Source organism: Callorhinus ursinus, unplaced genomic scaffold (assembly GCF_003265705.2).
Source record: "Callorhinus ursinus isolate GAN/ISIS: 27379988/994484 unplaced genomic scaffold, GSC_fseal_2.0 scaffold4, whole genome shotgun sequence".
Classification (NCBI taxonomy): domain Eukaryota; kingdom Metazoa; phylum Chordata; class Mammalia; order Carnivora; family Otariidae; genus Callorhinus; species Callorhinus ursinus.
In genome coordinates, this window is record NW_027397066.1 from 112,077,982 (window position 1) to 112,102,183 (window position 24,202).

The window sequence follows — 24,202 nt, forward strand, 5'->3', positions numbered from 1 at the left end:
GCATTTGATAAAGGGAGTGGCAGAGACTACGCTTGAGGTATAGTGAACAGATTATTAAGATTTAATGTCATAAGGAGGAATCCAAACATTTGTAAACTTCTGTGGTCTCTTCTGAACTGGAAAATAAGATCTACTTTGGAAGAATGATTTTGGTGACCATATATAAGGGGGATTGGGTTAGGAGAAGGAAGGAATGAAGACATTTTAGGGTGAGAACATACTTTAAGAACATATTCTAGTCCTGATAGTTTACTTTTGCTTTTGATTCCTTTGTCTTAGGAGACATATTTAGAAAAATGTTGCGGGCGCCTGGGTGGCTCAGTTGGTTAAGCGACTGCCTTCGGCTCAGGTCATGATCCTGGAGTCCCGGGATCGAGTCCCACATCGGTCTCCCTGCTCAGCAGGGAGTCTGCTTCTCCCTCTGACCCTACCCCCTCTTGTGCTCTCTCTCTCTCTCATTCTCTCTCTCAAATAAATAAATAAATAATCTTAAAAAAAAAAAAACTGTTAGAAAAATGTTGCTATGGCTGATGTCAAAGAAATCACTGCCTGCGCTCTCTTCCAGAATTTTTATGGTTTCAGGTCTCACATTTAGATCTTTAATCCATTTGAGGTGTTTGTTTGTTTGCTTGTTTTTTGTTTTTTTGTGTGTAGTGTTAAAAAGTGGTCCAGTTTCATTCTTTTACATGTAGCTGTCCAGTTTTCCCATCACCCTTTATTGAAGAGACTCTCTTTTCCCCATTGTATATTCTTGCCTAATTTGTCATAGATTAACTGACCATATAATCATGGTTTATTTCCGGCATTTCAATTCTGCTCCATAGATCTATGTGTCTGTTTTTGTGCCAGAACCATACTATTTGATTACTACAGATTTGTAGTGTATCATGAAATCTGGTATTGTGATACTTCCAGCTTTGTTCTTCTTTCTCAAGATTGCTTCAGCTTTTTGAGTTGTGTGTGTGTGTGTGTGTGTGTGTGTGTGTGTGTCTTTCCATAAAAATTTTAGGATTATTTATTCTAGTCTTATGAAAAATGTTGGTATTTTGATAGAGATTGCATTCAATATGTAGATTGCTTTGGGTCATATGGATATTTTAACAATATGAATTCTTCCAGTCCATGAGCATGGAATATCTTTCCATCTTTTGTGTGTTATCTTCAGTTTCTTTCATCAGTGTTTTACAGTTTTTGGGGTATAATCTTTTACCTCTTTGGTTATTTTTATTCCTAGATATTTTATTACTTTTGGTGCAATTGTAAATGGTGTTGTTTTTTTAATTTCTCTTTCTGCTACTCCATTATTAATGTACAAAAACACTACAGATTTCTGGGTATTAATTTTGTATCCTAACACTTTACTGTATTTGTTTATTATTTCTAGTAATTTTTTGGTGGCATCTAGGACTCTCTACATATAACACCATGTGTTCTGTGAATAATGCCAGTTTAACTTCCTTTTTACCAATATGGATGACTTTTTTTCTTGTCTGATTGCTATGGCTAGGACTTCCAGTACTATGTTGAATAAAAGTGATGAAAGTGGTCATCCTTGTCTTGTTCCTTAAGCTTTCAGTTTTTCTACCACTGAGTATGATGTTGCCTATAGGTTTTTCATATATGGCCTTTATTATATATGGCCCTTCTAAGCTCACTTTGTTGTGAGTTTTTATCATGAATGGAAATTGAATCTTGTCAGATGCTTTCTCTACATTTATGGAGATGATCATACAAATTTTATCCTTCATTTTGTTGACGTGGTTATGATGTTGATTGCTTTGCAAAAGTTGAAACTTTCTTGCATACCTGGAATAAATCCAAACTGATCATGGTGAGTGATCTTTTTAATGTATTGCTATCTGCAGTTTGTAATATTTTGTTGAGGATTTTTGCATCTATATTCATCAGGAACATGGGCCTGTAGATTTTTGTTTCTTTGTATTTGGTGCTATCTTTGTCTGGTTTTGGTATCAGCGTAGTGCTGGATTTTTAGAATGTATTTGGAAGCTTTCCTTCCTCTTCTATTTTTTTGAAATAGTTTGAGGCAAATAGATACTGATTCTTCTTTAAATGTCCAGTAGAATTTCCCTGTGACTCCACCTGCTCCCAGACTTGTATTTTTTTTGGCATTTTTTTGATTACTGATTCAATTTTATTACTTATAACCGTCTGTACAGATTTTTTATTCCTTCCTGGCTCAGTTTTGGAAGATTGTATGTTTATAGGGATTTATCTCTCTTTTCTAGATTGTCCAATTTGTTTGCATGTAATTTTTCATAGTCTTCTTCTATAATTCTTTGTATTTCTGTGGGGTCAATTGTTATTTTTCTTGTTGTTAATTTTATTTATATGGGTTTTGGGTATTTTTCTCTTTTTTTCTTATGAGTCTGGATAACGGTCTGTTAATTTTGTTTATCTTTTAAAAAAGCAACTCTTGGTTTCATTGACTTTCTCTCTTTTGTTTGTCTACATGTCATTTATTTCTGCTCTAGTCTTTATTACTTCTTTTCTTCTACTCACTTTGGGCTCGTTTGTTTTTTTTTTCTAGTTCCTTTAGGTTTAAAGTTAGATTATTTATTTTACTTTTATTTTTTTTTTTTACTTATTGAAGTAGGCCTGTATACTTCCTTCTTAGAACTGTTTTCACTGTGTCCCAAAGATTTTGAACCATTGTATTCTCATTTTTTTGTCTCCATGTATTTTGTTTTGTTTTGTTTTGATTCATTAACCCATTGATTGTTCAGTAACATGTTGTTTAGTCTCCATGTGTTTGTGTTTTTTCCAGGTTTTTTCTTGTGATTTATTTTTACATCAAAATAAAAAAAGATTTTTCACAGCAAAAGAAACCATAAAAAAACAAAAAGACATCCTACTGAATGGGAGAAGATATTTACAAATGAAATTCTTGATAAGGGATTAATGTCCAAAATATATAAATAACATATAAACTCAATACCAAAAAAAAGCCCCAAAATATTAAAAAATGTGCAAATGACCTGAATAGGCATTTTTTTCCAAAGAAAACATACAGATGAACAATAGACACATGAAAAGATGCTCAATATCTCTAATCATCAGGGAAATGCAAAAAAAAAGACACAAGTGATATCACCTTACACCAGTTAGAATGGCTACAACCAAAATGAAAAAAATAAGTGTTGACAAGTATATGGAGAGAAAGAAACCCTTGTGCACTATTGGAGATAGTGTACGTTAGTACAGCCACTGTGTAAAATAGTATGGAGATTCCTGAAAATTTAAAAATAGAAAACCATGTGCTCCAATAATTCTGCTCCTGGTCATTTTCCCAAAGAAAATGAAAACACTAATTTAAAAAGATATATGCACCTTTATGTTTATTGAAGCATCATTTACAATAACCAAATATAGAAGCAACCTAAGTGTTCATCATAAGTGGAATCTAAAAAATAATAATAATAAATGAATAAGCTAACAAAAAGCAGAATCAGGCCTATAAATACAGAGAACAAACCAATGGTTGCCAGAGTGGAAGGGGGTAGAGAATTGGGCAAAATGGATAGAGGGGGGTGGGAGATACAGGCTTCCAGTTATGGAATGAATAAGTCACGGGAATAAAAATCACAGAATAAGGAATACAGTCAATGATAGTGTAACAGTGATTAACAGGACAGCTCCATTTGTAGTGAACATAGCATAATGTATAAAATTTTCAAATCATTAAGTTGTACACCTGAAAGTAATGTAACATTGTATGTCAACTATAGTAAAAAAACAAAAAAAAAACAAAAAAAAAACACATATTTCAGCAGACCTTAACTGAGAGAGTAAGAAGCATGGTGGTAGTGCTGTGGGAAGGAAGTCACAGATTTAAATAGCGTTTTTGGTCCTTAGAATGGATGACAACATTAACTAATTCTTCCCATAATAGTGTGAGTTTTTTGTTGTTGTTTTGTGGTGTTTTTTGTTTTTTTGTTTTCCGACTTGAGTAGTATTGTGATAATGGCCAGCTTGAAATCATACAGTCATTTCTCTTTGCACTTGGAATGAAACCTTACATTCCATGGACTCCGCTTCTTTAACCCCATCTCATTCACACAAGGTCCAGGAATATTAGCCTGAACTTGATTGGACCATAGCTTTCCCTCTCCAGGACTTCTAACATGCTGGCCTCTCTGTCTGAAAAGCTCCAAACCCAATGTTTTATCATCTTTTATATATTAGCTTAGATGTTGCTTTCTCAGAGATAGCTTTCCTGTTCACCCACAGTAAATTACTCATATCCAGATATCTCATTTTGTTTGCTCTAAATTTTTACCCTACTTATTTATGTTTATTCTTACTTTAACAATACTTATCTCCCTCACTGGACTGTAACACACTTTATGGTAAAATCCATGTCTGCTTCGTGTATCCAAAACACAACTCCACAGTTAATAAATAGTAAATGAATACTAAATGAGTGTTACATGAATATTAAATGAATAAATGAATGAGATATTAAAGTTATCATGAAGAATGGGCTCTGGGGAGAAGATCATGAGTTTGATTCTGAATATTTGGATCATGATATATTTACAAGGTATAGGTCATCATCAGCCCCACTATCTTCATCATTAGTCTAACCAGCTCCACCATGATTTGAGCATTTAATGTGGGTAAACCAAGAGCCCTACATACAAGTTTTTAGTTTACCTTCATAAAAATTCTATGATGAAATAAAATTTAGAAGTTAATTGTAATTTATTTTTTTCAAATATTTTATTTATTTATTCATGAAAGACAGAGAGAGAGAGAGAGGCAGAGGGAGAAGCAGGCTCCCAAGGAGCAGGGAGCCCAACATGGGACTCGATCCCAGGACCCTGGGATCATGACCTGAGCCGAAGGCAGAGGCTTAACCATCTGAGCCACCCAGGCGCCCTAATTGTAATTTAAATTCAAGTTTTTCTAACTCAAAATTCACTGTCCTTATCACTAGGATGTATTGCTAGAGTTTCAAGACAACCTAAACTTAGGGCGCCTGGGTGGCTCAGTTGGTTCAGCGACTGCCTTCGGCTCAGGTCATGATCCTGGAGTCCCTGGATCGAGTCCCATGTTGGGCTCCCTGCTCAGCAGTGAGTCTGCTTCTCCCTTGGACCCTCTCCCCTCTCATGCTCTCTCTAGCTCGTTCTCTCTCACAAATAAATAAATAAAAATATCTTAAAAAAAAGACAATCTAAACTTAAAAAAATATTGATCCTTGAAATTATGCAAAGTAGAGAAGATACATAAAAATTATTGATAATGCAGAGCAAATGGCTAATGTATAGGTCGCATTTATACATATTATATATTAATTTTTATTTTATTACACATATGTGTAAATATGTGGATTAATGCCAATGGTTAAGAACAAAACTCAATTGGTTGTATATATAAGGAAATGAAAACCTTGCTTCATCCCTTACTCCACAAATCTCACATTTCTCTTTCCTGCATAAGTAGCTTTGGTTAAAGTTTAGTGTATACAATTCTGGATATGTGTAGATGATAGATAATGGATGATAGATAGATTGATGATAGATAGATGATAGATGATAGATAGATAGATAGATGATAGATAGATGATAGAACTCCTAGTCACCACTAGTTTTGATCTTTGAATTATGTCCTTTATCTTTATTGAATTCTATGTCACACACAAAGAGAAATACACTCCTCTTCCACAACTTGAATTTTCCCAGTTCCCTTAAGTTTTATTCTCATTATCTCTGCTTCATAATATATGTGTATGAAGAGATTAAAGAGGGAGCAATAAATTTCATACATATAATGCATGCTGTCTGATATTTTTAGATATTTCTAGCTGTAACACAGATATATATGCATGTATATATTTGTGTATATATATATATATATATATATATATATTTTTGTAACCCTATTGCTTAGCAAGACATCTTTATCTAGTGGTTTCCTGTAATGTTAAGTGCCTTTAGCTCTCATCTCACATCTTTTACTCAAAATAGAATTTTCTTTCCATATTTTTCCTTCAAACCTCTCAAAATTTGTTCCTATATCTTTTTCAATCATCTAAAATATTAATTCCAGTATAAAAATATTAAATTTAGATTAAGATTTTTTCAGCATTAATTTACTTAGCTCTAAATTTTGTATGTTTCATTACTCAACAGTGTTTCTTATGTATTTTTCCTGTATTTAGAATTATTTGTTTTTCATTTTGCTTAAGAATATTTATGTATAATAACAAAAAAGAGAATCTTTCTGTATAATGCTGTCAGAGTTCTTTACTGAAAAACTATTATATCTGAAAGTGCTATATTTTATTCCTCTAACATAAATCATAAAGATGGGTAAAAGATTTCAAATTAAAAAACAATTTTCAGAAATGAAGATATCACTGCACATTTTCTAATATGTAGATTCACCAGACATTATCCCTGCCTTCCTTAATTAATTACCTGGTTGGTCTCCCATGGCTAGTTTTCTCCTATTCACCATTGATTTTGATATTTGAGTTTTTTCTCTTCCTCTGTATTGAATTTTGTATTCAATGTTCTCCAATTTCTCCCCTTTCCTTGGGTTTTATCTTCATTCTCTGCTTCATAACTTCCAGAAAGTTTTTTTTTTTCATCATTCCGATCAGCTGGTTTCATCTCTATGTTTTCAGTGGCTACTTAGATTTTTTTCCCTCTATTTCATGTATGGGTTCCATTCGATTTTGGATTGGGTGAAACTTTATTCAATTAGATATCTTGGATTTAAATTCTCCATTATGACTTAAAGTATGCAGATTCCTTTATTTCCTTCAAGCACACTGGGATCAATATACACAAACTAGGCAACAGAGTCCCACAGAGCATGCATGACTCTTCTTAATTCATCTAATATGCTGTCTGAACTCTCTAATGACCACATACTCTCCAGAATCTTACGGCTCACTGCATTGTTTTTTTTCCAAAATCAAGACCTCAGTTATGTTCCAAACTTAATATTAATAAGGATATAGTAGAATTTATATCATTGAGAAAAGGTACTATCACTCAACTGTTGTTGAGTGCAACCTTGCAATTTATGTCACACTAAAAGTAAGAGAAATGTACTCCTCTTCCACAACTCATTTTTAAAAACTGGTGATTTTCCATCCATATTGTGTGGTGTCTAAGTACCACCAATGTCTAGCTTACTCATATACCCTCCAAGATCTCAATTAAATTAGTTAAACATAACCTAAGTAATTGGATAACACAGTATTACAAATATGAAAGAAGGAAAAAAAATACTTTTTTTCCACCTCACACTCAAATGACAGGCCTGTACAGAGGTTCCAGACCATATTCTGCATTGATACAACATTATACTCTTGGAGATAGCAATGGCAAAAATGTAGATAGGCAAATACACTGCAAAGAATTTACAAGTTTTTCATACAGCAGATATGAGATTGTTGAATGGCAGAGTCATAGCCTGCTATAGCCAGCAGGGATGCTTGACAATGTGTTATGTGACGTATGACGTTAACACAAAATCAATGACTTCTGTGTGGCTAGGAGGTTTTTTAGGCTATACACAGCCTCAATTTATTCTTTTCCTACAAAAAGGTGAAACTGACTATGAACTCATTAAACAGGGCCACTTAAACAGAGAAGGGAACCAGCATAAGGAGAAGGGAAAAAGCATAAAGGATTTAGCACACAATTGAGAATATTGAGGCAAAAAACAACTGCAGTGGACATTTTTAAGAGTGTACCTGAAGAACAGCTGATTGCCTTATGTTCTAGAATTGATTGTCCAGATTTGCTTATTATCTATTAAAAACAGCAGTAGCTATAGCTAAAGAAATGCAGAGAAAAAAAATATCTCTCAAATGCAATGAATGACATTTGGGGACTAATGAAGGTTACAGATGTGACTTGCAAACAAGACTTTTTAAAAGTTAAAAGATATTCAATATCTGTTGATAATGCTTATCTCTGTGCAGTAGGATATGTAAATGTATTTCTTATTACTTTTTATTTTTGCTTTTGTGAATTTTCCAGTTTTACAAAAGTTAGGTATAAATGATTTTGCAAAACAAAAAGGGTTTTTTGTTTGTTTGTTTTGATTTTTTAAGAAGGAAAATCAGAAGATAATTGAGGATTGAGGGAATGAAGAACCAGAAGAGAAGCAGTTCGTGAAATTACGCTTGTTTGTCTAGGTCACTGGTGATGAAAATTTGGGCATTAACATCAGAATTAAACTAAATATCATTATTAGTTTTCTGGGTGCATATTTGTAAAGTTGACTAGTTTGCATATAATGTATTCTTTTTTAAAATAATGTATTCTTCAATGTGATTTAATTCAACTTCAACTAAAATATTCTGCAGGTTAAAAAAAAATCAAGGGAGCACCTGGGTGGCTCAAACGGTTGAGCGTCTGCCTTCTGCTCAGGTCGTGGTCCCGGGGTCCTGGGATCGAGTCCCACATCAGGCTCCTGACTCAGCGGGAAGCCTGCTTCCCCCTCTCCCTCTGCCTCTCCCCCTGCTCATGTACTCTCTCTCTGTCTCAAATGAATAAATAAAATCTTAAAAAAAAAAATCAAGTGGAAGTAACTTTTGTGTATGGTTATACCTAAATATCTGAACAAGAGTAGTTCCACATGACAGTTACAGTTTTGGGTATGTTTTTTCCAGAGGCTATTGCTATTATTTATTTATGTTTGCATTATACTGTAGTCTATTAGGCATGCAATAGCTATTATTGCTACTGTAATGTACACACCTTAATTAAAAAATACCTTATTGTTGGGGCACCTGGGTGGCTCAGTTGGTTAAGCAACTGCCTTCGGCTCAGGTCATGATCCTGGAGTCCTGGGATCGAGTCCCGCATCGGGCTCCCTGCTCAGCAGGGAGTCGGCTTCTCCCTCTGACCCTCTTCCCTCTCGTGCTCTCTATCTCTCATTCTTTCTCTCTCAAATAAATAAACAAAATCTTTAAAAAAAAAATACCTTATTGTTAAAAAATCCTAACCGTTGTGGTCCCTGGGTGATTCAGTCCTTAAGCGTCTGCCTTTGGCTCAGGTCATGATCCCAGGGTCCTGGGATCGAGCCTTGCATCAGGCTCCTTGCTCAACAGGGAGCCTGTTCTCCCTCTCCCACTCCCCCTGTTTGTGTTCCCTCTCTCGCTTTGTCTCTCTCTGCCTGGTGATGGGTATTAAAGAGGGCACGTACTGCATGGAGCACTGGGTGTTATACGCAAACAATGAATCATGGAACACTACATCAAAAACTAATGATGTAATATATGGTGATTAACATAACAATAAAAATTTTTAAAAAAGGAAATAAAAACTAATGATGTAATGTATGGTGATTAACATAACATAATAAAAAAATAATAAATAAATAAATAAAATCTTAAAAAATAGTACTAACCATTATCCAAGCTTTCAGTGAGTCATAGTCATTTTGCTGGTGGAGGGTCTTGCTTTGATGTTGATGGCTGCTGGCTGATCAGGGTGGTAGTTGCTGAAAGTTGAGGTGGCTGTGGTAATATCTTTAAATGAAAGAACAATGAAATTTGCCACATTAGTTGACTCTCCCTTTCATGAATGATATGATTTTGTTTGATAGTATTTTACCCACAGTCAAACTTGTTTCAAAGTTGGAGTCAACCCTGCCAAATCCTGCCACTGCTTTCCCAAGTTTATGTAATAGTCTAAACTTTTTGGTCTTGTTTCAACAACCTGCACAGCATCTTCACCAGGAGTAGATTCCATCTCAAGAAACCACTTTCTTTGCTCATCCATAAGAAGCAACTCTCCATCTGTTAAAATTCTATCATGATATTGCCACAATCCAGTCCCATACTCAGGGTTCATTTCTAACTCTAGCTCTCTTGCTATTCATACCACAACGGCAGTTACTTTCTCTAGTGAAGTCCCAAAACCCTAAAAAACATCCATGAGGGTTAAAATCAACTTCTTCTAAATACATGTTAATGTTGATATGATGATCTCTTCCCATGAATCATGAATGTTTTAAATGGTTTCTAGAATGGTAAATCCTTTCCAGAAAGTTTTTAATTTACTTTTTCCAGATTCATCACAAGAACTGCTACTTATGGCAGCTATAGTCTTATGGAATATGTTTCTTAAATAATAAGATTTGAAAGTCAAAATTATTCTCTAATTCACGGACTGCAGAGTGGATATTGTATTAGCAGGCATGAAAACAACCTTCATCTTGGTGTTTGTGTCTATCAGAACTCTTAGGACACTAGGTGCATTGTCAATGATCAATCATATTTTGAAAGGAATCTTTTTTTCTGAGCACTGGGTGTCAACAGTGGGCTTAAAATATTCAGTAAACCACAATAAACAGATATGTTGTCATCCAAACTTTGCTGTTCCATTTATAGATCACAAGCAGAGTAGATGTAACATAATTCTTAAGGGCCCTAGGATTTTCAGAGTGGTCAATGAGCATTGGCTTCAACTTAAAGTCACCAGGTGCATTAGCCCTAACGAGAGAGTCAGCTCCCTCCTTTGAAGTTTTGAAATAAGATACTGACTTCTCCTCTCTAGCTAGGAAAGTCCTGGATGGAATCTTATTCCAACAGAAGGCTGTTTTATCTGCATTGAAAATATGTTGGTTAATGTAGCCACCTTCATTAGTTAGTTAGATCTTCTGGATAATTTGCTGTAGCTTCTACATCAGCACGTGCTGCTTCACTTTGCACTTTGATGTTATGGAGATGGCTTTATTCCTTAAACCTCATGAACCAACATTTTTTGGCTTCAGACTTTTCTTCTGCAGCTTCCTTGCCTTGCTCAGCCTTCATAGAATTGAAAAGAGTTAAGGCCTTCCTCTGGATTAGGCTTTGGCTTAAGGGAATGTTATGGCTGGTTTGATCTTCTCTCCAGACCAGGAAAACTTTCTCCACATCAGCGATGAGTCTGTTTACTTTCTTTTTTTCTTTTTTAAGATTTTTTATTTATTTATTTGACAGAGAGAGAGAGACACAGTGAGAGAGGGAACACAAGCAGAGGGAGTGGGAGAGGGAGAAGCAAGCCTCATGCAAAGCAGGGAACCCGATGCTGTGCTCCATCCCAGGACCCTGGGATCATGATCTGAGTCGAAGCAGATGCTTAATGACTGAGCCACCCAGGCGCCCCTCTGCTTTACTTTCTTATCATTCATGTGTTCACTGAAATAGTACTTTTAATTTTTCTTTTTAGAAACTTATCCTTAGCTTTCACAACTTGTCTGTTTAGTATAAGAGTACTAAGAGAAAGAGTACAACTTTCTCCCTGTATTGCCTTTCCACATACCTTCCTCACTAAGATTAATCATTCTAGCTCTTTTTTTTTTAAGATTTTATTTATTTATTTGACAGAGAGATACACAGTGAGAGAGGGAACACAAGCAGGGGGAGTGGGAGAGGGAGAAGCAGACTCCCCACTGAGCAGGGAGCCCGACATGGGGCTCGATCCCAGGACCCTGGGATCATGACCTGAGCCGAAGGCAGATGCTTAATGACTGAGCCACGCAGGCGCCCCAAGCTTTTGATTTAAAGTGAGACACATGTGACTCTTCCTTTCACTTGAACACTTAGAAGCCATTATAAGGTTTTTAACTGATCTAATTTCAATACTGTTGTGTCTTAAGGGATAAGGAGGCCTGAGGAAAGGGAAAGAGTTTGGGGAAATCACCATTTGGTGGAGCAGTCAAAACACACATTTATTGATAAAGTTGATGTATGTCTTATATGGTCACAGTTTGTGGCATCCCCAAACAATGATAATAGTAACATCAAAGATCACTGATCACAGATCACCATAACAAATATAATAACAATGAAAATATTAGAAATATTGTAAGAATTACCAAAATGTGACTCAGAGACACAAAGTGAGCAAATGTTGGAAAAATAGTGCTGATAAACTTGCGTGGCACAAGATTGCTACAAACCCTGAATTTGTAAAAAATACAATATCTGTGATGCACACTTACATGAAGTACAGTAAAGCAAGGTATACCTCTACATTTCCATACATTTTGTGGAGAGACCATTACAGGAGTTAGTTGGTATTTGTGGACCAGAGAGAAAGACTTGTGCCTAAGGCTCTTTCTTTTATGATTCTATGGGTTTGCAATAAGTCTTAATTTGAAATTCATGAATATAAAGTATCCTGTTATATCAAATGTATGTAGTAGATATTATAGATAATATTAATAACAGTAGAAAAATGGGTTTAATAGTAAATCAAACTAAGAATACATTCCAAAGTATTATTAGACTTCGTAGTTTTATACTTTATTTTTAGCTTTTTATATTGAAAGTTTGAAGCTAAATTATGTTCATACACAGAGGATATAAATATACGAAAAAAGTCTTTGGAACAATTTCCAAACAACATTAACTCTTTCAAGCTATTTAGTTAGTTCTTATTGCAGTACACATAAAAAGGAAATCTGTGGCTTGAAAAAAATGAAATCTCTAAATAAAAAGAAACTTAGAATGTTGAAAAGATGGTTGAAGATGAGGTATGCAACAGCTAGAAAAAAATGAAACCTAAGCAACTCAGTTGGAAACTAGAGACTGCACTTAGTAGGCAGTTTTGGCTAAGTAACTAACACATCTCCATCATCATCTTTTTGCTCCTTGTCAGTGGAGTTTCGGCTGTGCTTGGTATCTGTGCTCTTTAGCAGGTACGGCTAGGAGTTGAGATTTAAAGGGGGTTGGACACAAACCTAGCCATCAGGATCCATTTTCTTTAGCAGTGATAAATATAAACAAAGTCATATAGAGCATTTTAGCTAATGATGTAAAGAAAAATTCCTCTGGGGGATTTACGGGAAGCATTCCTTTGGTTTGAGACACACAGGAAATGTTGATCTCTTCTGGGATCTGTTGTGGCTGAATGGGATAAACAAAATTATTTGCAGATACTCTGTGATCATGAGGGGTGTGATGGGTTGAATTGTGTCCTCCAAAAACTATGGTAGAGACCTAATCCCCAGTAAATGTGGCCTTATTTGGACATAGGGTTTTTGCAAATATAGATAAGATTATGTTGAACTGGGTGAGCCCTAATCCAAAATGACTAGTGTCCTTATAAGAGGAGGAAAGGTAGTGACACTTAGGGAGAACACTGTGTGATGACAGAGGCAGAGATTGGACTGATGTAGCTGCAAGCCAAGGAATGACAAGGATGGACAGCTGTTACCAGAAGCTGGGAAGAGACAAAGAAGGTTTCTACCCAGAGTCTCAGTGGGAGCATAGCCCTGCTGACACCTTGATGTTGTACTTTTAGCCTCTGGAAATGTGAGAGAAAAATTTGCTGTTGTTTTGAGCTACCCAGTTTGTGATAAATTGTTACAGCAGTTCTTGGAAATGGATATAAAGGGTACTAACCTTAAGGACAAAGCTGACAGCCATAATGATAGGGTGGAAAAAATAGATGGGACTTGGAGTCATTTAAAATGATATCAAGCCATCCCACTAATCAACCCTAGAACCACTCTAAATTCTTATTATGAGGGTTAATATAGCTTTTAATACTTATTTGGTTTTCTATAATCTATAGCAAATACATTTTTCATATATAATGCATTGATATTAAACTCTTCATCTGCTTTCTTCCCATCTCAATAAAATAACCATAGTCTTGATAATATACAAAATCAATGAGCACAGATGACTTTTTATAAAATAAGTGCAAAAGCACCAAATGCTAGATCATTAGAAATATATAAATACATACAGTCCTCATTTTATCTGGTTCTGCCATACATGCATTTCAGTTGCCACAATTTAGTTAAAGAAAACCAACCCCCCAACTACATGGTTCAAATTTTAGTTACCATGCTATATTAACTAAGAGTAATTGCATAAAATACAACTTTGCTACCAGCACTTATATTTGCAAGTTACTAGGTAACTAACAGATTTTCATCATGACGAGAGACCAATCACACCTTTCTTTCAAAGTCAGTTAGTGATTGGTCACTGTACAGCTGTTAGTTCATACACAGATAAGTATGTAGTTATGTTGTCTCTTTGTGTCCCCATAATTAATCCACGTGTCAATTTATAGATATGAAAAATCAAATGATGAAATTAGTCACTAAAGATAAAATACATCAAAGAAACAAACTGATAATACCAAAAGTGAAATCCAAATTGAATGTAAAATAGAGTTATGGAAGAAATCGCAGGTTGCAACAGTATGATGCTGGGGCAGGTGGAGAGATTCTCCATATGCAGCCTCAGGACCTTATGAAGGCAACCTTATTGATGTAAATGAGGAAAGTGGTTGTGATGAAAAGTATGAATACGTCACAGAGGAAGTGACACTGGCAAAAAAACCCTCTTGGAGATATTTTACAACATTGAAAACACAAGGGATAAAATGCCAGAAACTAAGACAATCTGAGGAGTATGACAATTTGTCAAGGCATAGAAAAGACTCTCCCCCGTAAGTTATATAATGAGAAGAAAAAGACAAAGGCACTGTTCAAAATACTTTTGATAACTTTTCACAGAGAAATAAAACACTTGAATTCTCAATGTTTCTGATGTTTTAATTCACAGTGTAAATAAATATAAATTTCACTATTTTTTCATTTCATTATACATTCATGAGCAACAGTAAAAGAGTTTTTAATATTTTGACAATTTTTTTTAAAGATCACAGGACAATTTTAATTTCCCTGTTTACTATTAAGATCACTTTGTACAGCTTCATCTTGCATGGATATTTTTACAGTCTTTTATACCACGTAAAATGAGGACTGTTTGTACTTTCATAAGCAAAAAATCCATTTTTTCCAAAATTTCCATTTTTTCCCAAAACTTTCATTATTTTCTATTGCTATTTAAAATAATTTAGAATATGTTTATAAGAAATCTCAAAAAAACCGAGCTTGGAATATTTCTCTTATATACAATAATTCTCCCTTAAGAAAGTGAAGACATGACATTAGCAGCTGGCAACAAAAGCCTTGCTTTTACTACCTGAACATAAACCGTCTTCAGAGAACGTAAAGAATGACCAAGCAGGCCACTCTATGATTGTGGGGAAACAAACCAGAGACAAGGACTCTCTTCAACTGTCCCCACTTTGACCCTCCTCCATCCCAAAACAACGTGATTCTCAACTGCCAAATTATTCCTGTTTTCTGGCAGCATTCAGTTCAGCCCTAGACCCCACTTCCTTAAAGTCTTCCTTGTACACTCACCATAAGCTCAGATTCTATCATAATCACTCCCAAACTACTTCCTACCAAGATGCTCTACTCTTCCTCTGATACGTATTCAAACTCAATAAGGAGCCAATTCAATGAACCTTACTGGGTTTTTACCATGGCTGTGTTCCTGGTGGTCTTTGGCTAATAGACATCAACAAAACCAAATTGCACTAAGGAAAAAGAGAAGCCTTTACAAATATAAAAACTGACATAAGACTGGCTCATTTTAGAACCATTGTATACTGTAGTGATAGTGCCTAAAAACATCATGTTATTTTAATAGCGGATTTCTCCTGCTCTGTGTGAAGAATGAACATACGTAGGGATTTGTGATTTATGTAGTTTCATTTTGTATTTAGTGTGGTACATTCCTAAATATTACTTCTATTGAATTCTCATATTTGTCATTCATGGTTTAGGTGTTACTACTTACATCAGTAATATGTTTTCAATTAATGCTTTTGTTTTAAAAATTCAATTTTAGGAGTTACAATTTTGCGAAGGAAACATATAATTGGTTCCAGTGGCCTACACTTAAATGTGATACATGTTTATTTCCTGAGGGAAAAAAAGGAAAAATATTAGTTAGTACTTGTATTTTAGAATGAATTTAACAATAACAATATTCCTTAAGCAGAAAGAATATTGTTTCAGGAAGAAGACATTCTTATCAAAGAGCACAGCAATTTTTAATTAACTCAGGGGAACATTTCATAAACACCATGTACAGAAAATTCTAAAATAATCAAGTTGTAAGATTAAAAAGATACACATTTTTAGTATCAAAACCAAAGAAAGTCCCTCCAAACATGACTTTCATACAAAGTTAAAAGCAAAAAAGTCAAAGGATAATCTTACTTTCCTGAATGTGTTTTTCTTATTAAGTATAGAAACATGATTTTACATTGACTATTTACTAACAGACATTCAGCTAAACGTATTAGGCAGCCTTGAGCATTCCTTGTGCTATTTATCTATGATTATTTTTTAATATATGACTTGCTCTGGTGCCATTTACATTTTCTTTATCTGTTTGCTCATTTGTACTGTTTTGCATTTATTCAGGAAATGCAAGTGGCTGATGAAACCATAAAACATTGTTCACCGATTGTGACTAATGAATAAAAGAGTTCAGTGCAAATGTGAGCAGGGTTATTGTTTTCTACAAGACTCATAAATGTAAATACTTGAAAAGGAAATTGAAAAATGTAGCTGCTAAGTGAAGCATGCTTCTGGAGCTTTCTTTTGTAATGCCATTCTGAAGTATCTCTGTATCGATCAAGATACCAACCCTGTTGAAATCCATTAGATATCATACTTCATGCAAAACGTTATTATTTTTTTTTGTCAGTGGTAATAATCTTTGTCCCTTAAAGAGAATTTGGAAATGGATTTTTTGATAAAAACATTGGCCCACTTGAGAACACTACTTGATTCAAGGTATTTATTAAATCATTTTTAACAATTCTAAAATCCATCAGAAAGTAAATGAGAAGCCAGGGAGGTTGGAAGGTGAGGAAATCAGTAAGTATACATGGGAACATTAATGGTTACACTTCCAGAAATTTAGTGCATCTACATTCAAGAATATCAATTGTCAAAAATAAATAAAAAAGAACATTGATTATCAGCCCTTCAAAGTTGTCTCCCCTTGAACAAATATGCTTCCTCACAACAGGAAAAATAATACATATTTTATATAGATAGATGTTTAGATGACTAAATAAGATAATGCATGTGGAGTAGTTTTTGCCTAGCATTTACTCGCCAATATTTTGATATATCTGTATAAAATGTCTGAAGACTTTGACTTAATCAATACAATGGAAGTGAAATTGGTTCTAGTGTTTTCAACTGAAAATTTAATTAATTATCTGATAATTAAATAAAAAGTATGATAATCAAATTCAATAATGAATCTACTCAGATGGATTGATAATGAAGAGATGTCTTTTTGCTAATTCACAGCCTGTAAGAGTTTATGTGCAATTGTTGCAGGAAAGATCACCATAGGAAACTAACCAAGGACTAGAGATTCTGGTTCTGCCTCATTCTGTCCCATATCTGTGCAAGGTGGTGCTCACTTTGAATATGTGTCCAGAATGTCATATTGTCCCAGTATCCACATAAAGGATCTTTGATACTGGAACCCTCCTCTCTGCTCTGATTTCAGAAAGCGTAGATTCAAAGCTTTCGTTCTAGCTTCTCAGCTCTTAATGGTATTCACTTTAAAGAGGTAAAATTTTCATCAAAACTCCTTAGTGTCTCTGAATTTCTATTTCAGGTTCATCTGTGGATTTTTGCTCAAATTGTGTGACAATAAATGCTAGGCTGTCCCATATGAGAGAATTGAAAAGCATCTTAAAGTCTCTGGTGATTAAATTAAAGGTTTGGATAAGGAACAAATGTGCTAGTTGGTTTAAAAGCCCCGATAAACTTGAGTTTATACATTTGAAATTAACATTTGTCTCTAATCCTGTTGATCCTCTGACCTTGTTTGTGCTAAATATGGGTCTGTCTTCAAGTTAATGCATAATTTTATACTCTGGGGACTTAAATTAAATGCCAAATAACTTCAAAAGCTAAAATTAATTGCAAAAATGAAAAGAAGACACACATCAAAGATTCATTTTTAAAGCTGATATCTACATAGCATTTTATACCCATTTAAAACTGTTAGCTTATTCCTTATTTAGCCTCCTTTAACAATTAAAAGCTTGATATACTACAAAAGTGCACTTGTAGGTAAAAATGGTATGCACTATTAAATTCTTCTTACCCTGAATACTTTAAAATAAAAATATGCTATGAAATTTATGATACCCGATTTTTACTCCAGAAGTTTACAATTTATTTTTATGAAATATCAAATAAGTATCTAAATATTATTCATTATGATCTTTTTTAGTGTTCAGAAAAAGAAAAAATATTAACTGAACCAAAGAAATGTAATGTTGTGTTGGTTGAGTTATATATAGAATTTCGTAATTTAAATATTCTTAGATATTTAAATATTTCTTTTACATGATTACACTGTAGGAACAGATATTTTCAAGTAGAATTAATTTTTTCATTAACTTTTAGGGACAGTAACAATTTATATTTATAGAGGGAGACTATTTTCATTACTCACTTTTCTCATAAGGTATTGCTTTTATTTTCCTTTTAAACAAGAAAATATTACCTTTATAAAAATATCCAAGAAGTTTAGTAAAGGATCTGGATTTTTTGCCTAGATAATGTCCATCAAGTGTTTATACGATAGAAAACAGGTGGTCATACATTTCAATTTTTATACAGATGTTTAGTATAGTAAAAAGCAATTTTAGGTACATATTACTTGTGGGAGAGTTTATTCTTTTTTTTGTAATTTGTGGCACAGTAATATAAAATTTCTGGCAAAAATCCAATGGAAAATTCAACATATCTAATTATTGTATTAGAAAGCATCTGTTTTTTATAGAGGGGAAGAAATAAAAATTTCAATTCTGTACTGTAACTTTGTTGAAGCGTTTTGGGACAGGTGGAATTAGAACAGATGTCAAAGTCACTTTTTAGATCTCTATTATTAACATGTATTCATTTATTCTTTATAGCTGTAATAATAAGAATTTTCATTTCATTTTTCTGAACTTTTTTGTTTGTTAAGTCCTTTTCATACCTATATCCTTTTCTTTTCTTTCTTTCTTTTTTTTTTTTAGTAGCCTAGTGAAGTAAGTAGGGCTGGTACCAAAAATTAGCATATGTTCATTAAATATTAATTTTTATAGCCATTGTTCTAAGGAAGGATTCAGAAGAATTCAAATATATCACTCATATAGTGGCTTGTGGTGGCTCATTTTTTAAATTGCTTATAGCACCTGGAATATTTGAAATAATCTTTTTTGGTTGAATTGTTTTCCACAAAACGATATGCTGAATTCCTAATCCCTGGTACCACTGAATGTGACCTTATTTGGAAATAGGAAAATCACCGGTATCACTAGTTAAGATGAGTTAATACTGAAATAGGGTGGACCCCTACTGTAATATGACTGGTATCATATGAACACACAGACACATGGGGAGGATGGCATGTAAACATGAAAAATTGGAATGAAGTATTTACAAGCCAAAGAATGGCAAAGATTGTCAGCAAATGGACCAGAAGCTAGGAAGAGGCAAAGAAGTATTCTTCTATAAGCCTCAGAGGGGAGCATAATATTGCTGACACATTGATTTCAAACCTTTAGCCTCCAGAAATGTGACACTATATGTTTCTATTGCTTTAAGGCACCCAGCAGCGCTAGGAAGTTCTAATGTCTCTAACATAAATTAGGTAAACTTTGTATTTAATACTCTGCATTTTTATGTCATAGGTCTTATCACAACTTATTTTAATATTTCCTTCTCTTTCCTCAGAAGAATCTAATCTTCATCAGAGTAGAAACTGCTTTCATTCTTCATAACTTGTAAATAGAGGACCCCAAATATATATTTAGTGAATACTTGAAAAGTTGTATAATATCTCAAATATCGTCACTGGATAGTGTACATGATATCACTTCTTGAAACTATTAAGTAATAATTTCTAAACTGTACTTCAGAAAGAAAAAGAAGAAGCAATGGAAATAAGAGAAGCTGAAGGCTTCACATTGGAGAACTATCAGCAGTTACCTAACTGTACCAACATTGCTACCTCTTGGTGACCAAAGCAAGAGGCCTAGTTGGAAAGATCAAGGTCAGTTGGATAAATTGATTACCTCCATTATGGATATATACTAATCTATGGGAACAGTATTAGGGGGTATGGATTTCTAAAAGGTATGTGCACTGTGTGTATATAAATGAGAATGTATCTATAGGAAATATGTTCAGAGCTTTAAATGTTTATTGTAACATAATCCATGAGCTCATGGTTTTGCTTTCTAATTCATGTAAATGAGAAAAGAAAATCACTCAAATAGAAAAGAATTTTAGGCCAAAGTCTAAATAATATGGAATAATTTAACCAAACTTCCTTAGCACAAAAAGCATTGCTAACGGACTGGACCTAGGGTTTGTTTGTTTATTGTTTTTTAACCATAGTTCATTTTTTGCCACTTGCATTAGTTTACATTGTCTCCAATGTAGGAAGTTGGTCACAACTAGTTTAATAAGAAAATACATAAAATCAGCTAATAGAATATAAGATAACCATAAAAAGAATGAAACATCAATAAAATCCGGCAAAGTGGTATTAGCCAAAAAATAAAACTGAGTTCCCCTTCTGGTTAGAATGTAGAAGGATAATGAAAGATTGTCACTCCTACTAAAGTAATAGATGATTACAGGATAAACAAACAAAAAAAAAATTTCTTCGAAGAAAAGTGTTTGACATAATGATATCTGAAAGAACTAAATTTTAGAGTCATATAAGCACTTTTTCGTGACAGAGGTCACTTTTATCCCTAGGGCCAATCGCTGAGGTAGCACACATACTAGGCCTAAGAAGAAGCCCGCCAGAGGACAGTTTTTATTCAGGTGAGGAAAAATCCCGGCAAACGTTTGACAAAGCTGGGCTGGTGTTTCAGATTTAAGTTTGGAGGAATCTCATAAGCAAAAATAATCTCTTTGTGAAGTAATCTCTTTAGAGGAATTTTTTCCAGTAATCAGATGGTATGGTTCAGACTAGAGGTGAATAGCAACAATACTGCAAAAATATCTCTCACCTCACTGTTCTGTTCCAACAAGAGCCCAGAAAGTTGTCACTTCTGTCCTTATCATAAGAAAGGAGGCAGAAAAAACTGTAATTGAATGACTCTTTTTAGATCCTTCAGACAGTTGAGGTCACAGGGCAAACTATCACAAGGCAATCTGGAGAATCATAATCAAGATCAGTTTGTTATAAACTAGTAAAAACACAAGTATTCCTACTGGATGAATTGCTGGAGGCTGAGTGTGGATTACCTGGAGAGGTTAAACTCCTATCAGTCCTGTGTTAGGAGGAACTCCAAGTTTTTGTGAGTTTTACCTCCAGGGACCCCACCAGCTACTCACAATAAAGATCAGAAAAAAAAAATCCCTCACGTTTCTGGTCGTGGGGTGAGTGTGGGGTGGGATGTGGCAACTGTTTTGACATACACTTAGATAATCAGATTATTCTACATGACAAAGGCCTACTTTCCCAGGGAAACTACTAGCTCTTTCCCTGGGGGAAGAACCATTGGCTCCTGTTTCCTCTTACCTTCCTGTCTTACCTAAGGTTGGAAATAATAATGCTAAGAATTGCCTTTGATTGTTATAGCCCAGAGGCTCAGACCCACTACAAGACTGATACTTAATTCTATTTATAGAATGCTTACCCTCTACCAAACCTTACCACCACTCTATTAAAGTAGGAGTTGTTGTTGAAGTACAATAGACAGGAGGAGACAGAGTAGGAGAAAGGAAAAAAAAAAAAAGAAGAAGGAGGCAACAAGTACATACAGAAGCCAAAGTCTCTGGATGCTGTGAATACAGAAATCATTAAACATAACCCAGCTTCTAGTCACATTGTCACATTTACCTAACTAAAGCCCTATTTTCCTCATTCCTTTACCTAAATTTCATGTCTATGTTTTTTGCCTTCCTAACGTTCTCTGAAATACAACTGGAGTTAATTATATATAAAATGTGAAATACATGAAAAAATAACAGAAAATCTAGGGGGTAATAGTCAGTTCACTCAAAAGAAGGGAGGAAAGAAAAAAAAAGAACAAAAGTACAAGGAAAAAGAAAAATAGCAATATGGTAGACATAAATCCAACTTTTTCAATAACTATATTAAATAAAGGAGATTAGGCATATCGGTTAAAAGGCTGAAGACAGGGCACCTGAGTGACTCAGTTGGTTAAGCACCCAACTCTTGATTTCAGCTCAGGTCTTGATCTCAGGGTCATGAGTTCAAGCCCTGCATTGAGCTCCGTGCGTGGAGCCTACTTAAAAAAAAAAAAAAAAAAGACAGGAGAGGTCAGTCTGATGCAAATGCAACAGCCAGCTATACGCTGTGTATAAGATTCATACTTGAAAGTAAAGTAAAAGAAAAGGAAAAATTATTCTGTTATTAGTAAGCACAAGAAAGCTGGTGCGACTCTATTAAAATTAAAAAAATAAATAAATAAACCTCAATGTAAAGAGCATCCCAAAGACGTAGAAAAACATTTCATAATGAAAAGTGAAACTTCTCAGAAAGACAGGACAATCAGAAGAACATACTCACTTAATAACAGACCTTCAAAATATAGACAGCAAGCAGGAATCAGAACTAAAAGATAAAACAGACCAGTCACATATACTTATGGATTTTATTATAACGTTCCTAATGGTCATCCATGTTGTTGTATGGTAACTAATGATGAGCTTAGGACATAAAAGTCATTATTAACAAGAGAAAAAATGACGAATTGTACTAAATGAAATTTAAAACTTCTCAACAAAAGGCACTGATAAGAAAATGAAAAGGCAAGGCACAGAGTGGGAAGGAGTACACTTGTTACTTGTATCTTACAAGACTTAAGCGCCAACATATATATGTATAAAGCTCCTATAAGGGAATAATGAAAATACAAATGATGTGAAAACTAATTGAGCAGTCACTTCAGAAAAGCATACTTGCAAATGACCAATAAGGAAATAAAAAAATGTTCAAAATCAGCAGTTATGGGAAAATGCCAGTCTCTTATGGAGCAGCTAAAATCAAAAACTGAAAATAGCAAATGTTGACAAGGATGCAGAACAACTAGAGTTCTTCTACACTAGCTGAAAGTGTAAGATGGAAAATCACTTTGGTAAACTGCCTAACATTTACCTATAAAGTTAAATATAATTATTCTATAATTTAGCAATTCTACTTCTAGATATCTCCTCAAATAAAGAAAACATATATACCCCCAACATATTTGTACAATAAAGATATTTAAAGTTGATCTATTCATAGTAGACAAAGACCAGAAACAACCCAAATGCCTATCGATAGGTTAATGGATATTCAAAGTGTGCTTTAGTCAAACAATGGAATAGTCATCCATGTTGTTGTATATGACTAAAAAACAGAAGTAACAATCAAGAAGGAAAAAACTGATGATACAAATAAATGGATAAATTTCAAATAATTAACTTGAGCACATGGAATGACACACATAATATATATGAATATATAAATTCAGAATATTATACATGATATAAAATATGAATATATTATGTATATATGTATGGCATTTTTAGAACGGGCAAAATAAAGATAATAGTGATTTAATTCAAATTGGTGGTTGCCTGTAGTTTGGTGATTGATGATACGGCTGCATGAGAACTTCCTGAGATGATAAAAATATTTCCTATTTTGTTTTGGTTGATAGTTAAATGGGTATATATTTGTTGAAAATCTTTGAGTGGTAGACTTAAAACAGGCATTTTATTACATGCCAACTATTCCTTAATAAAGTTTATTTAGAATATAAGATAAAAATTTAATATTTTGACATTAAATTTGTTAATATAAAACTTTTTATTTAAAAATTTATTAAAATGTTCTTCTTTATTTTTTTAATGCCAGAATTCTTCTTAGAGTATATCCTTTAATCAGAACATCCTTTTACATTATATTTTTTCTTTCTGCCATTTCCATGTTGTATACATCTTTATAAAATGCAAGGTATCTCCAGAGGATTTATAATCTGGTGCTGCACTTTCAGGCAGGGCTACAAACTGAGCCACTAAAACAGATGGTTGTCTGGCTTATTCTTACTGATGTTCAGGGAAGGACATTATATAAATTCCCTTGGTAATGTACTTTTGTGTTTAAACAACCTTAATGTCAATAAGTTGTTGCTTACATCTAACCTGAATCTCCCTTTCTCAAACATAAGTTTCACATGCTTTTGTTTTATCCTCAGTGGAGCAAGAGAACAGATGGCTAGTATCTTCCTTTGAAAAACTATTCATGCACTTAAAGACAGTTTCTAACAAGATCCCTTATTTAATCTTAAATTTA

At 34.0% G+C, this 24,202-nt stretch overlaps 1 long non-coding RNA gene across 1 annotated transcript in view; it reads right to left on the reverse strand.

Annotated features, from left to right (window-relative positions):
- Positions 1 to 9,415: 9,415 nt before the first annotated feature.
- Positions 9,416 to 24,202, reverse strand: part of LOC141372503 (uncharacterized) — a 126,350-nt gene continuing 111,563 nt past the window's right edge. Inside the window, exon 4 of the long non-coding RNA XR_012377767.1 lies at positions 9,416 to 9,514. This is a non-coding gene — a long non-coding RNA (uncharacterized lncRNA). The remainder of the gene's footprint in view (positions 9,515 to 24,202) is intronic.